The sequence below is a fragment of the Salmo salar genome, chromosome ssa04 (assembly GCF_905237065.1).
Source record: "Salmo salar chromosome ssa04, Ssal_v3.1, whole genome shotgun sequence".
Lineage (NCBI taxonomy): Eukaryota > Metazoa > Chordata > Actinopteri > Salmoniformes > Salmonidae > Salmo > Salmo salar.
Genome location: NC_059445.1, coordinates 62,023,536 through 62,036,988, shown reverse-complemented (window position 1 = coordinate 62,036,988; position 13,453 = coordinate 62,023,536). Strand labels below are relative to the sequence as shown.

The 13,453-nt window shown below is 40.9% G+C and overlaps 1 pseudogene; it reads left to right on the top strand.

Moving 5' to 3' along the window:
- LOC106603632 (probable ATP-dependent RNA helicase DDX10) overlaps nt 1-13,453 on the top strand; it is an 81,801-nt pseudogene that overhangs the window by 57,717 nt on the left and 10,631 nt on the right.

Genomic DNA, 13,453 nt, shown 5'->3' with positions numbered 1-13,453 from the left:
ATGCAACACGTGAAACCTAATGTATTTTGGAGTATTGTTGTGGAGGCATCATGTTATGGGTATGCTTGTCACCGGCAGGGACTGGTTAGAGTTTGTCAGGATCAAAATAAATATGAAAGGAGCAAATCCCAGGTAAAAAGTTAGAGGAAACCCTAACCCTGGGTTATAGTTTTATTTTTCAAAGTTGTAATGGCTGCCAAAGGTGCTTCCACCAAGTATTAACTCTGAGCTGTGAAGACATACACAATCAAGACATCTTAGTTAGAAAACCTTAAAAAATCGATATTTTTTTTTAATCATTTTTCTTATGGACTAGTTTGTGTAGATTGGTACGAAATAATACAATGTATTTCCTTTTGAGATAAAATTTTAAGGCGGCAAAATGTGAACTTTGCAAGGGATTGTGGACTTTCACTTGCGACTAGCTAGGTGCGCTTTTTTTTTGTTGCATGCGTCTGTAGTCTCCAGTTGGACAAGCGGTTCAATTATTGCCCATCTCCAACCATCTGTTTTCTACAGAGTTGCCAACTTGCAATGTCGTTGTCTCATATGCGATGCCCTGAGTCATTGGCGCTTGGTGTGCTTCAGCCTGGCTTTGCCCTGTATTTCTGTAGAGTTCCGTTGTTTATTAAACCTCCATCAAAGTTAGGTGCAACATGTTCCAGAAGGCTTAATGACTCCACTCTACACACACCTGGCAGTGGATGGATACTAGTTAATGTCAGATTTAATTCTGGCCAGATGGTTCCTCTCTGCTAGAGAGAGAACCGGTAAATCACTGTTTGCGCTGAGTGCCCACCTACAGGTATGTCCCTTAGCAGGGGATGTAGATGCTGAAGTGGTGACCTCATCACAGTAATCACTCTGGTGTGGGTGATGAGCTTATAACATAATTCAATGGCTGAGACTAAGCTGTCTGTTAAGTGAGGAGTAGGCAGCTACAGCTCTTAAACCCCTACGCAAGTGCACACTTGTGTGACTCAGCTTATTACCTTTTTGCCCCTTTCTCAGGAATTGGAGTGGGCTGATTGAAATGCTCAGTTTTTCCTGGAGAAAAATGGGTTGTTCCAAGCTATTTGTTGCTTATATTTAGATTGCTGTGCACCTTGAGGCAAACAATTTGGGCTAGCTCCCATGTGAAGATGGGAATATAACATCCTGGTTTTCCCGCAAAAAAATGACAGCCGTACGATAGAAACGGTTTGGCGAAGAAGAGTGTTTGAATAGAGGTCAGGGTGAGTTTAGCCATCTCCGGCTATCTCTTTCATTGACTCCTCTGCAGTGGGATAGTAATATGCTGTAGGTGGCAGGGTCACAGCTGTTGTAGTGTGCCTTCAGCTAGAGTGTGGGAGGCTGCGGAGTGGTGGTTTTCTTGTCAGACATGATTCACTGTCTTCAAATGGGGGAAGAAGATTTTATTTTTTGCTCTTCATCACTATAGATTCAGTGAAATACTCTAGATAAATGTGGCTATCTACAGTCTCATGAGAGGCTTATGAGAGGCCGTGGGTCAGTTAAGGGTCTTTTGGGGCCATTGTATATGAAATCATTAAAATGAACATGTCTTTGTTTGCCTAGGGGAGAAATGGTTTATAATATAGAGGAATTTCTTGACCAGAGTAAGTTAACTTTCCACATGAGTTGTAATGAGTATCCCAAAAAAACTTGCCAACTGTCAGTTTACACCGACTCCTAGAGAAGCTTTTCTCCCTGAAATACCTGCCGTCTCTTCAGACCATATACTTCACCTCCAGCGTGGGACAATAATTAGGCTGATTTGTGCCACTGTCACTATCGCGGTCTGGACGCTATGGCTGGGGATGCTTTTACCTCCTCTATCGAGATCCGGGTGACTTCACCCGTCACCCCATCTTTTCAATACAGCTGGCAGGGTCTGTTCAGCTCAATTACCTCTGAAATTGTCATTGTACCAGGAGAAACAAAAAGCCCCCAACATTTCTTCTGTCGCTGGCCTTATCCTGCTCTAGAGGGGCTTAGAAGCTCCTTCGGATAGTGTTTCAAGAATTATGGGTGGTATTGATGTTGTGGGTGGTATTGATGTTGTGGGTGGTATTGATGTTTTAAAATATCAATCAGGTCAATGACTGCCGTCTTCTGGCACAAGGTATCTAGCATATTCATACCATTCTACTAATTTCATGGTTTAACCAAAAACGTTAGGGTCAATCAGGGTTTTTGTATGCTCCATCATTGGATAACGTAAAATAAACATAATTATTTTCTTCACACGTGGATGCCATCATTCATTTTTGGTCTTTGAGGTGGTGATAGCTTAACATAATAACACATCCTTCATTGTGTCCTTTTAAATGTAGCTTTGTGAGTATGAGATTGATTGAGGCAATCTTGTGAGAGCAGCCCCCTCAGCCTGCAATAACAATCTCAGGGAAGGACATAAGTCCTTTGACAGTCCTCTTTGTCAAATGACACCTTTCATTGGGAACGAACCGCATGGCAATTCCATTATGCTAATTGCATCCTTGTCGTCCTCTCACACCCTTACTTTGAGAAGAAACCGTCTCCTGCCAAACCCAAATCCCCTTGGACATCGCGTTGTAGGTCTCTCCCAAATTGAGAAGGTTTAGGCCTAGCCTTATCATAGAGATGGTATTCTATAGGCTTATATAGTATTTTAATTTTATTTATTTATTAAGCAAAATGTTAAAGTAAAAAATCTTTCAAAAATGAACTGATATTCACAAACAAACACAATGCAAGTCAACAAAAAAAACATCAATCATACAACACATACAGGCTTCCCGAGCGGCACAGCGGTCTAAAGCACTGCATTGCTAGAGGCTTCACTACAGACCCTGGGGGGTTGGCCGTCATTGTAAATAAGAATTTGTTATTTTTATGAATTGCCTAGTTAAATAAAGGTTAAATAAAAATAACATGGAAGCACTTGTTCACAATCAGATCAAGTAACATTTTATTTGTCACATGCTTCATAGACTAACAGTGAAATGCTTACTTACGGGTCCATTTCCAACAATGCAGAGTTAAAGATAAGATAAGACATCCAGAAGGCGAGGCCAGTACAGGTGCATCAAAGCTGGGACCGAGAGATTGAAAAACAGCTTCTATCTCAAGGCCATCAGACTGCTAAACAGCAATCACTAACTCAGAGAGGCTGCTGCCTACATGGAGACCCAATCACTGGACACTTTAATAAATGGATCACTAGTCATTTTAAACAATGCCACTTTAAATAACACCACTTTAATAGTGTTTACATATCTTACATTACTCATATCACATGTATATACTGTATTTTATACCATCTATTGCACCTTCCCTATGCCGCTTGGCCATCGCTCATCCATATACTTATATGTACATATTCTCATTCACCACTTTAGATTTATTTGTATTAGGTAGTTGTTGGGGAATTGTTAGATTACTTGTTAGATATTCCTGCACTGTTGGAACTAGAAGCACAAGCATTTCGCTACACTCGCATTAACATCTGCTTATCATGTCTATGTGACCAATAACATTTGATTAGATTTGATACCATATTGGGGTATACTGTATTACCGTAAGTGCACACAAGGGGCGCTAATTCGAAATAATTTCTATTTAATATTATGCGGGATGCACCAAACAATTTAGGCAACAGGGATATTGATCCAGGAGGGGATGGAATGTGTCTGCTGTAACCAAGAAGCTTGATCTTGACATCTATCCACTTGGCTATCAAGTTAGCAAACCAAATGCATGGCTGGAGCCCTGAGCTGGATATCATTTATTTGACATCTTAGATTTCAAAATACCCCGGTATACGGTAAAACCGGAGTATTGTTTACCTGGGGTAATGTTTCTATCCATTTTCATTTTCTCTGGGTCACTTACTAATGGTGAAATGGCCTTAGGACATTGTGTCCATCCTCCCTTGAACTTTTGTTTTCCGATGTGATTCCATTTGTGATCAAATGTTTTAAAGACTGAGTTAATTCCAGAAGGGTACATTGTTATGCTACCATCTGGGGTTCTCTCTGCTCTTTTTTCAGTCTATTGGTGTTTTTTCAGAAGTTATAGAGTTTTTAATGTAACTTAATAACTACCTGCCTTAAATGCCTGGTGTATGCTCTGTTTTGTTTCCCAAGCAAGTGCTTTAGAGAACTATTACTGTCAAACTGGCATTTAGCTAATGTGATGAAACAGTTTGACACTGAGCCTCGGGACTTTTCTTCTCAGTCGTTATTTCATTTCTCTCTTCCTTTACTTTATAACTACTAAGAGCGAAAAGAAAGAATGCTCAAACTCTGACTATAAAGACTCACGTATTGCATAATGCTAAGTCCTCTGAGGATGTGTTGACTCCCCCATTCCCCCCTATTGACAGTGGTGTTTGGTCTGGCCCATTTATTGAAGGATTGATTGTTTCATTGATTGACTGAGCATCTGATTCTCACTCTAATCCATTAATTGGCCCTCAGCCATTCATATCAGGACCGGCATGAATGTCAGCACCGGTGTTGAGGAATGCTCCTCAACGCACAACTGTCCAGTGATGGAACAAGCAATAAATCACCTCTCCAAGATTTGACTTACCCTCTACTATGATGTGTCTAAGCATCACATTTCATTATGAGTACATTCTTGTCTTAACCTGAATCCATATTGAAGTTTGTTTGCTGTCCTTGCCTAACTAAAAGTGCTAAATACATTTAAAAAATGCTTAGAACGATATCTTAACTATAAGAATTTGTTCAATGTCCCTCCCATTCAAAAAGCCAACCTGCCAGGTACCAAACCTTGAGAACATTTTAACTCGCAAGAAAAGAGCAACGTGCACTGGAATACTGGGCTTTTGCTTACTCCAAAGGTGAAGTAGAGCACGTGCTCTTAAATCGGGATCAAACATTTCTCACAGTTCTTTTTTTCCAAAGCTGATGAAATAAAGAAGGGGGGTAAGTTTTGACTTTGTGGGTCCTATCTCCTTATCTTTTCAAATGCATAAAGAAAGCCATGCCCCTTTGTGGAAACTGCTGATATTGGATTTCTAATGAAATTGGTTTTTCCTCTTTTCGACGAGGCCCATAATTTTGCCATAGAAATGCAGTGCAATAACTTCACACCCAAAGAGATTGAATTGACTCATTCAGAATAGCGGCGAGACTCTGCGCCTCCAGTGGGAAAGCGCTTATTAAAACTGGGAGGGCTAGGTGAGAGTCCTAACTCCACCTCCCAATTTAGATTTTCAGTGGGAAGATAGAAACTGGGGCAGGAGGGGGAGTAACATTTACTGATTCATTTTGACAAGGGAGTTGGGACGGCGCGGAGCTGTTGTTGTCATTTATCGCTAATTATGTGCTCACCTCACTAGGTTTATGAAGTGACTTTTGCCACAGGTTGTTTCATTTGCTGCCTCACATTCTTGTATTGCTCCGGTAGTCTGCTAGTGTCCATTGTTCCTTAATGTATTCCGACTGGTTGTTGTGGCTTTGAATAGGGCTCTCGAAATGGATGGCACTACTTTCTGTTGGCTGAGTCTATGTTTGTCAGCAGAACAAACTATAGAAATGCAATGGAAGTTTTTCTGTCCATTTTTCTGAGATTACCTTCAATACATGTATGGTGAGAGAATTAAGAATTATTTCTTGGTTTGGGGGAAATTGAATATCTTTCAGTATGACAACATTCTCAGCATGATGGCCGTTATTTCATATTTATGTCACATCCTTTTGAATCACATGCTTCTCTCTACCAAAATCTCACATCAGTTATTTCTAATTGAAGATGGTGATCAATGTCCCCAAGGGAGAGATGACTTCAGTTATTAAACCATAAAATGCACAACCTCGCCAATTGAGACCAAATACGTCAATATATGGTTGAGCGAGCACACCGACATAAATTGTGTAGTGGGTCATTCTGAAGTGAAAAACGTAATCAGGCATGCAGTATTTATTAGGACTGGGAATTGCCAAGTACCTCGCGATACAATATTATCAAGATAGTTAAATGCCGATAATGTGATTTTATTCGATTCGATGTTCCCGAACATATTGTTCACCATATGTCTGCTGCAGGGGGAAAAGAGAGTCATGAGAAAACAAAGAGCTGAAAACAAATTGGCTCCCTATTTAAAAAGATGGAGAACAAGCTAGGAAAGAAAAATACTGCCGTTTTGGTGCAGGTAACTAGCGCAAAAATATAGAGATATTGTCGATCTGATAAATCGTCAAAAACAATATCCCCATATGTAACTACATATATTTTTTGTCTCTTCACTAATATTATGCCTCCTTCCAAGTGACGACTCAGCAGAGTCTACTGCTCGTTAAACTTAAGTCATATTCCAAGGGCTTGTTTTATTAACACCCTAGGCAAGAGTGCTCTCTCTATCACTCTGGATACGAGAGAATATATGCTGGAATGTGCCAAGGAAAGTTGATTTACCCTCTGCTTTGACTACAACAACAAAATGGGTTGTTTGCACTGAATAATTCCTAGGGAATAATCGCTGTTGCGGAACAGCAATTCAGGAATGAAAGATTCCCTTTGTTTATGTTATGTCTAGTGTCCTTGTCAACTGCTTAACCAGAGATGATCTGTTATCTGGGCAAACATTGGAATGTTGTTTGATGTTGCAACACTGTAAAGCCTGCAGGTTGGATTTGGCCCAGATCCTAATTAGAGGAGCAATGGAAAATTCATACATTTATTGAATCAATGTTCCAGAATGCAGAGGTCTTATTACAACTATAGTGTACCACTGACCTTAGTCTTGATTTCTACCTCAGAGGACAGGCCAGCTGCCCTGTAAATAAATAGTTTTGACACAATTTGATAATTCAATTCTTTACTACCAAAATAAATGGCTAAACTACCCTCTGTCAGGGGCTGGGAATTTCATTTTGTTGCACAGTTAATTTGCTGAAGAAATCAATGAGTGGACAGTACTGGGGGTTCTCTGTGAATTTGTCTTGGTCAGCATTCTTGAGTCTCCAGTATTTAGCTGCTGACCTACTAGCAGAATTGTCTAGCAACCTCTAACCGAGATCAGCAGGGACAGACCGTTTCAACATGATCAATGTTATGAGGTGTTACATTAGCAGTGAAATTGTCTTAGGATGATATGTACATATATGCAGTGTTCTGATCATTTCCCCTCTCATCACAGGAAAGCGACAGCAACACCATGAAGAAGACTGAAAAAGAGACAAAGTTCAAAGAGGCCAAGAAAATCTTGAAGAGAAACTTCCAAGTCAACACCAAATTAGTCTGTACAAACATTTTTCTTCCTGACGACAAATGTTTATTTTGATTCAGATCCAATAATAACCTGTTTTGGTGGCTTCAGGCTCAGCTAAATGAGAAGACCACTTATTGTCAAAACCAGTTTGTTTACCTCACTAACAGCCTTTTCACTCAGAGAAAATGAGATGGCACGTCATGTTTTGTGTATTGATGCTCAGCCAGCTGAAAATTCAATTAAGGACACTAAATAGTGTGTGTGTGTGTGTGTGTGTGTGTGTGTGTGTGTCGATGTACTCTCATTTGTGTGTGAGTAAACGTGTTTGTGTGTGTGCATGTGTTGATTCCCATCCAGCTGAAAATTAGATGGCAAAGTTGCAGTGTTGTAATTTAACTGTGTGTTGATCAATGCCCCTCTCTCCAGATGGTGCAGCAGTAGCTACTGCTCCAGAGGACGGCTGTGCCAGTCAGAGGGGGAGGAGGATGATGGCACAACTGGCATCAATGTGGAGGAGGCCAGAGAGAGGCTGCGCCGAGAGGACCAGGAGTTTGACAAGTTGGAGTACAGACGTAAAGTCAAAGAGAAACACAGGGTAAGACTGTAGTACATCCTTCAAGTTAAACAAACTCACAGGTTAAGACTGCAGCACAGCTGTACAGATCAGTCAAACACACAGGGTAAGACAGTACAGGGCACTACACTGCGACCAGAAACAAATCACCCAGATAATAATAGTTGTAATTATGACTTTGCTGTGCCATAGAGAATAAGCTGATTAGTGACCATTATGCTTGCACCATTACTACAGAGAAAACGTCTTGTTTCTAGCCCAAACCAAGCAAATGTTTTTCTATCACAGATTTGCAATACCGCATTTTACATTCATAAACCATGTTGCGGGCCGTTCTAAAACTACTCGCAAGCTAACAACCTGGTAACCACAGATGATGGTAACTTATCGAGTTACCATCATTAATATCTTGAATATTTTTTTTCTTCCATTGGGCTCTTCCATTTCTTTGTGTGCTCCTTAAAGAAAATGGCAGTGTAGAGCCCTGCTGTAGTGCAGGGACATCGTCAAACAGTTGCTCCACTAGCCCCTACAGCAGCTTCAGGGTGCAGAGAGAGACTTTTATCCTAATGGTTATCTGCAGATAGGTACAGGAGATACATACTGCACAAATAAATAAATACAAGTATTGAAAATGAAGTACGAATTGCATAATAATAACATACATGACTTAATGTATTCCTAAATTGTAACTGCTGCAAGGTCCCTTAAGGTACCTCAACCTGGTTGGATGTTTAGATGTATCACGGACAATGGAGCCAGTTAAAGGCTTTAACTTAATCTCCCCACTCTGCACCCAGCAGGTATGAAAACTAAATGTCACAGCTGTGACACGTGCACACTCACTCACACATACGCACAGATACACAGACACAAATACACACACATACGCACAGATACACATTCAAAGACGCATACAAACTCATAGACGCACACATTATCACACACACGCCCGCCTGCCAGCCCGGAGGTTATTACCTCAGTGATTGAGGAGAGAGGCATGGGCCAGATGGGGCTCTGGAATGACTTGAAGCAGCTGTTGGAGCTGTACGATATCAATGGAAACCAGATGAAAGCGATAGCAAGGCCAAGCATTCAATAAGCTTCAAAATGGGCTCTGCACATTAAATTCAATAACCCGTCAGATATGGGGACTTAATAGTTATCAGCCTCTAGGTGGTCTTTATGGGCCTTGTATTGGGCTTATACAGTGGCGTCCGAAATGATTGACACCCTTGATAAAAATGAGCAAAAATGACTGTATAAAATAAATAACAAAAATACTAAGCTATATTGTGTTTACTTTTTTACTTTTTTTTTTAAGTAGGAAATGATTTTATACTAATACAATTGCTGAGAAAAATAGATTTTGTTGAAAGGTGCAATGTGCAGATATTGCTCCCTATTTTCCTGCTTGCTAAAATTGTAATAGTTTGTCTAATTTCAGATTGTGACAATGTAGGGATGGTGCCAGGTTTCTTCCAGACGTGACGCTTGGCATTTAGGCCAATGAGTTCAATCTTGGTTTCATCAGACCACAGAATCTTGTTTCTCATGGTCAGAGTCTTTAGGTGCCTTTTTGGCAAACTCCAAGCGGGCACTTGTGCCTTTTACTCTGAGGAGTGGCTTCTGTCTGGCCACTCTACCATAAAGGCCTGATTGGTGGAGCGCTGCAGAGATGGTTATCCTTCTGGAAGGTTCTCCTATCGCCACAGAGGAACTCTAGAGCTCTGTCAGAGTGAACATTAGGTTCTTGGTCATCTCCCTGACCAAGGCCCTCTCCGATTGCTCAGTTTGGCTGGGCAGCCAGCTCTAGGAAGAGTCTTGGTGTTTCCAAACATCTTCCATTAAAGAATGATGGAGGCCACTGTGTTCTTGGGGACCTTCAATGCTGCAGACATTTTTTGGTACTCTCCCCCAAATCTGTGTACAATCCTGTCTCGGAGCTCTATGGACAATTCCTTCAACCTCATGGCTTGGTTTTTGCTCTGACATGCACTGTCAACTGTGGGACCTTATATAGACAGGTGTGTGCCTTTCCAAATCATGTCCAGTCAATTGAATTTACCACCGGTGGAGTCCAATCAAGTTGTAGAAACATCTCAAGGATGATCAATGCACCTGAGCTCAATTTCGAGTCTCATAGCAAAGGGGCTGAATACTTATGTAAATAAGGTATTTTTGTTTTTTTAATACATTTGCTAAAATTTCAAAACCTGTTTTCGCTTTGTCATTATGTGGTATTGTCTATAGATTGCTGAGTAAAAAGTTGATTTAATCAATTTTAGAATAAGGCTGTAATGTAACAAAATGTGGAAAGAGTCAAGGGCTCTGAATACTTTCTGAAGGCACTGTATTTTTGTCTGTGCTTATGGACTATGCTCTTAAATTCATACCACAGGTTTTCAATGGGTTTCAAGTCTAGAGACTGAGATGGTTCTTGTGAAATTTAGATTTTGAGGCAAATATAACTATTCCTTTGTGGATTTTGATGTGTGCTTGGGGTCATTGTCTTGCTGGAAGATCCACTCAGCCTCCTAGCAGAGGCAACCAGATTTTTGGCTAAAATATCCTGGCACTGGGTAAAGTTTATGATGCTGTAGACCTTAACTAGGGCCCCAGGAGTAGTAGAACAAAATAGCCCCATAACATCAAAGATCCAGCACCATATTTTATGGGGTCATTTTCTGTTCATGGATTCTCATTTTGATGCGTAACCCTCTATTTTCATGTCTTCCAACAAATGTAAACATCTGGAGTTTGCTAAACAGCATTGCCACTTGGATTGGAACTGGTGCTTTGGTCAGATGGCATGAAAATAGAGCTCTTTGTCCACACACCGGTGGTGGGTTTGGCATTAAAATGATACTGCATGAGCAGAAAAGAACCCCATACCTACTGTAAATTATCGTGGTGGATATCAAGGATATGGAAGAATTCTGTATGGAGGAATGGTCTAAGATCCCTCCCAATGTTGTTCTCCAACTTGTATAACATTTCTGAAAAAGCCTCAGTGTTGTTATCCTTGCTAGGTGAGGTATTGAATACAGGTTTGTCAATCATTTTTTATATATTTTTTTGTATAAAACAATATATTTTCCCAATTTTCTGGAGCATACAATATAGCTCAGTATTTTAATTGATTTGATAGTCATATTTCCCCATCTTTGTCAAAGTAGTCAATCATTTCGGAGCCCACTGTATATGCCAATAAACATGAAGGATCGATAATTGATATTGATTTGCCCATTTTAGCCTTTATGAATAACGTAGTCAAAATGTAAGTGATTTCTAAACCGTTTCCAATGTGTCTAAACACAAAAGTGTTGTTTCAAAAGGCTCAGTGGTACTGCAGTATAAGCTGTAACATTTGCGCTAGTATAGTACTGGGGCACAAACTCTGTTTGGATACGAGTGTTCTAGATTTGCCCAGAAGAGAAGTCAAAGCCTGTCCTGCTGCACCCGTCCCTCCCACTCACTCCAGGTTATATTTATAAGCCGAGATATATCGCAGGTTGGAACCCAAATGAAAATTACTGACAGAGCTGAGTCTGGCACACTGCTTGGGAGCCTGCAGGCAGACGGCGGGAGATTGGGCTGGGGAGTTCAGTTAATATTTTCAAGTGTGAGCTTCGTTTCTCTCCACTAAAAGTCCTAAAATAACTGCAGGAAGTTTGCTCAGCTTATCTGACTACTGGATTGTATTTTCTCTCCATGCTCGTTGCTACCTTATTTAGCTTTTATGAAGTGATTATCTTATGACTTGATTGGAGGCAGTAATGACTGGCCTTTGGAAGGAAGGTGTGTTGTGGTGAATATTGATGAGGGTAAACATTGCACAATGTGTAGAAAACTTGTATAGAACGGAATGGAGTCAATTTAGCAGAGTAGTCCTTGTCATTTTTTGTGGGGGATTCTATGCTATACAATTACCGTTTAATTTCAAGATTACCACAAAGCTAAATACCCTACTAGTGTTTCACTTTAGTGGTATAGGTTACAGTACATCAAAACCTATATCTGTTCTTTAGACCTGGGAAATGCTTTTAACTTTGCCATTGTGTCATTGTCTAGACAATTAAGTTATGCCTCAGGTACTCCACCGCACGTCTATTAGGCTTACCTGTTGTGTTTAACACCTTGTCACGTTCATTTGTCATGCTTGCCGAGCATTGCCAAGAAGGGGTGTTGTGATGATGGCTGATGCGTAAAGGAGAAAACAGACGCTTTAAAATTCAATTTTCATTTCTGTGCAGCGAGCTGCCTTTGACAATCTGAGACCCAGGCCCAGAAATCAATTAGCAACATGCTCCAGCACATGAATCATTCTTGGCTGGCTTGCTGGCTGGCGTTCTAAATATCCCCCCTCAGGTAGCTACCACTCTGTTTCTGGCTGTTCTGCTAGGACACCACTCAAACGCTGTTGTCATCATTTGACTTCAGTGACAAGGGGATCATTCTAATTCCAAGCTCTAACTTAACTTTTTAGCTCGTACTTCTACAGTAGAGAGCCAACTCACCTCTCTGGACCCCTGTAGCTAATGTAACTGCACACAACATGCTGACAGAGTGACTGGAGGCATACTGACAGACTGACAACGAGATGGGCAGGCAGTTACTAGTCTGGTGGCCGTGGCCCATGTTAATGGAGGGCAGCTCAGTGGGGAAATGGTATTACTCTCCCCAGACCGTCTTAATGGATCCCTAACTTATTGGTTAGTCACGACTCCCTCTGGTGTTCTCTCTCCCACTCCCTTTCTTATGCACTTGCTATCTCTCACCCTCTCCTGCACTCTCTTCCCCTCAACCCTTTTCTGCACCGTTTGGAGGCCGGGCCAGGGTAGAAATCCATATTTTGATTCGGTCACGGCTAGGGTTGCACATTTTGTGGAATATTCAGAGGTTAAACTTGCCATGGGAATTAACGGGAATATATGGGAATTAACGGGAATATATGAATATTAATACCATTTAAATGTAGATGATTTTTGCATTGGATATACACTGCTCAAAAAAATAAAGGGAACACTTAAACAACACAATGTAACTCCAAGTCAATCACACTTCTGTGAAATCAAACTGTCCACTTAGGAAGCAACACTGATTGACAATAAATTTCACATGCTGTTGTGCAAATGGAATAGACAACAGGTGGAAATTATAGGCAATTAGCAAGACACCCCCAATAAAGGAGTGGTTCTGCAGGTGGGGACCACAGACCACTTCTCAGTTCCTATGCTTCCTGGCTGATGTTTTGGTCACTTTTGAATGCAGGACAGCCGAGTCAATCACCACCTTCCGGAGACACCTGAAACCCCACCTCTTCAAGGAATACCTGGGATAGGATAAAGTTATCCTTCTAACCCCCCTTAAAAGAGTTAGATGCCCTATTGTAAGTGGTTGTTCCACTGGATATTATAAGGTGAATGCACCAATTTGTAAGTCGCTCTGGATAAGAGCGTCTGCTAAATGACTTAAATGTAAATGTAAAAATACAGGCACGTGGAGGCCACACACTACTGAGCCTCATTTTGACTTGTTTTAAGGACATTACATCAAAGTTGGATCAGCCTGTAGTGTGGTTTTCCACTTTAATTTTGAGTGTGACTCCAAATCCAGACCTCCATGGGTTGATAAATTGGATTTCCATTGAT